Below are 2,991 nucleotides of genomic sequence, written 5' to 3'. Positions count from 1 at the left end.
TGGCCAGACTCCCTGATACAAAGGGGCAATTTAGCATGGCCAATCCACCTAATCCAGACATTTTTGGACTGTGGCAGGAAACTGGAGCACCCGGAGGAAATCCACACAGACACAGGGCGAACGTGCAAACTCCACACAGACAGTGACCCAAACTAGAAATCGAACCCGGGTCCCTGGCGCTGTGAGGCAGCAGTGCTAACCACTATGCCACCCAACAAGTTATCTTTCAAAAGCCTACTGCACCTGGTTTTCCCAGGTGGTTTTCCACCCAAATACTAACCAGGCCTGAGTCTGCCTAGCTTCTGGAAATCAAATGAGATCAGATGTTTTCAGACTATTGTGGCCATAAGCAAAAAGTGTTGTGAGACATCTCACTGTGCCCCCCTCCAGTTCAACGCTGGCATCTCTACATCACTGCAACCCTTGGTTCTAGACTCTCCCACCATTGGGAATATCCCTTCCGCATCTACTCTGTTTAGTCCTGTTAGAATTTTATATGTGTCTATCTCAAGGGCCTGGGGATTGAGCTTCTGACTTAGAAGTGAGAGTGCTCCCAGGGAGCTGCAGACACTCCTCTGTTCGGCAAACTCCCTCCACTGCATGATAGATGACCGAGACCTGTTGAGGCAGGCGTTGCTGAAAGATATTGTGTTGCCCAACCCCGTGTCCTCTTCTGTTCTCCAGTTTTCTCGGCTGCTGACTGAAGCGGCAGAAGTAACCTTCAACCGCACTCTGGATGTGACTATGTTGGTGGAAGGATTTAGCAAAGGCAGTGCGATCATTAACATCATCCTCCTGACTCCCAGTGGGGAGAATATGACCCTCGATGCCATGGATTCTCTGCTCATCTCTGCCATCAACCAGTCACGGGGTTCAGAGAGTGGTCTCCGTATGTCTTACGAAAATATCGAAGGTAAGAGGGTGGCATTTCCACATCGTCCGAGGTAGCACAAAGGATTGGGGAATTTTAAATGTGAGTGAATTACATCGAAACTAGGAGCAGAAGGAGGCCATCCAGCCCCTCAGTTCTGCTCTGCCATTCATTATAATCATGGCCAACCATCCAACTCAGTAGCCTGATCCCGCCTTCCCTGCATATCCTTTGATCCCCTTCATCTCAAGTGCTATATCTAACTCCTTCTCGAAACAGTAAGAAGTCTCGCAACACCAGGTTAAAGTCCAACAGGTTTACTTGAAATCACTTGCTTTCGGAGCGCTGGTGAGTCACTCACGCGATGAAGGGGCAGCGCTCCAAAAGCTCGTGGTTCCAAATAAACCTGTTGGACTTTACGCTCCGAAAGCAAGCGATTTCAAGTAAACCTGTTGGACTTTAACCTGGTGTTGTGAGATTTCTTGCCGTGCCCACCCCTAGTCCAACGCCGGCATCTCCACATCATGTATGTTCTTGAAACATATGGCCGAGGTTTGCTGAATATTTTCACCATCAAATTGTCAGAATCAGACCCAGCCCACAACATTGGCCTTGTCCCCTGCCTAAAGTTGCGAGATTCCACCGATTGTGCTGGTTTGTGAAGATTTTTCAAATCACGTCAATTTCCTTTGACACCCAGGCCCCGGTGACACATTTTAAAAGTATTTTCACGTGAAAAATAATTTGCTGTAAAACTGTTAAATGGCTCAGTCCAGCTCTTTAAAGTTATTTTCTGTGGTTTTACATGGCTTTACTGGAAGACTGAACACCCTCAGTAAAAATGCTTCTATTTTCGTAATAACCCCATTTTTGGGTGTTTTAATAAAATTCTCCTAGTTTACCATTTGGAAATACATCAAGGAATAATAAACAACGAAAAGAAACAATTAAGTTCGATTATGTTGCCCTGGTTCACTAAAGGTTTTGGCTGTAAAATTGGGCTGCATAGAGCTATTGATGTCAATGCTACAGGAGCCTAGAAGTGCTGTAAGTGGTGGCAGAATTACTTCATCAGCTCTGGCGAGGGACGTGCAAGCTGCCTCTCTATGGATGGCTGTGGTGAGGGTGTATTGTGCAGCTCAACAAAAACATGCAGAGCAGGTAAACTACCTTTAAAAGGTACCTGGATGAGTACTTGGCACACCATAACGTTCAAGGCTACGGGATTAGGTGGGCAGGCCAGGGCATTTCATGTGCAGATTCAATGGGTCAAAGGGTCATAGCTACGGTATTAGTTTCAGAAGCATAGAGCGAGAGCAAAAGATAGAGTTAGAAGGTATGCTGGACACAGCTTGCAAGAAGTCGCCTCGCTCTGACACCATCTTGGATATCCATCCCTACAGTGCAGGAGGCCATTCAGACCATCAAGCCTGGACTGACCATCCTTGCTAATCCCCCTGACACTCAGGGGCAAGTTAGCATGGCCAATCAACCTAACCCGCACACCTTTGGACTGTGGGAGGAAACCGGAGCACTCTGGAGGAAACCCACGCAGACACGGGGAGAACGTGCAGACTCCGCACAGGCGGTGACCCAAGCCAGGAATCGAACCCGAGTCCCTGGCATGTGAGGCAGCAGTGTTTAACCACTGTGCCACCGTGCCGCCCTTCTCCAGTAAGCGCTTCTCACCAGGTTCAGACAGGAGGCCGATGGCGTTAAAGTCAGCTGAGCCTTATGCTGTGGAGGGCTGGGTGTTTAATCATCTACCATGGGTCCCAACAACGTAACATCCACCAAAACCTAAAGCTGACCTTTCAGTGTGACTGGAGTCCATTTGGGTAGAGATGAAGCCATAAACTATTTGGGTTTTAACAAGATATTGTAGTTTTCATGCTCAGATATCTAGTACCTACCGTAAATTGCCAGGTTAAAAAGACCACAAGCAGATGCTTACAAACAGCACCCGGAATCCTGATTTATCTCCTCATCCTATTCTCTACAGTTGCTGAGGCCAAACCATTCATAGAATCCCTACAGTGCAGAAAGAGGCCATTTGGCCCATCGAGTCTGCACCGACCACAATCCCACCCAGGCCCTATCCCCCATTACCCCATGTATTT

The 2,991-nt window shown here is 47.8% G+C and overlaps 1 pseudogene; it reads right to left on the bottom strand.

Annotated features, from left to right (window-relative positions):
* Nucleotides 1–231: 231 nt before the first annotated feature.
* On the bottom strand, nt 232–351 carry LOC145353530 (5S ribosomal RNA; annotated as a pseudogene).
* Nucleotides 352–2,991: the final 2,640 nt, after the last annotated feature.

The sequence above is a fragment of the Carcharhinus amblyrhynchos genome, chromosome 15, assembly GCF_965287045.1.
Source record: "Carcharhinus amblyrhynchos chromosome 15, sCarAmb.v2.hapA, whole genome shotgun sequence".
Taxonomy (NCBI): domain Eukaryota; kingdom Metazoa; phylum Chordata; class Chondrichthyes; order Carcharhiniformes; family Carcharhinidae; genus Carcharhinus; species Carcharhinus amblyrhynchos.
Note: the sequence above shows the minus strand (reverse complement) of the source record. Positions and strands in the feature narration are given on the sequence as shown.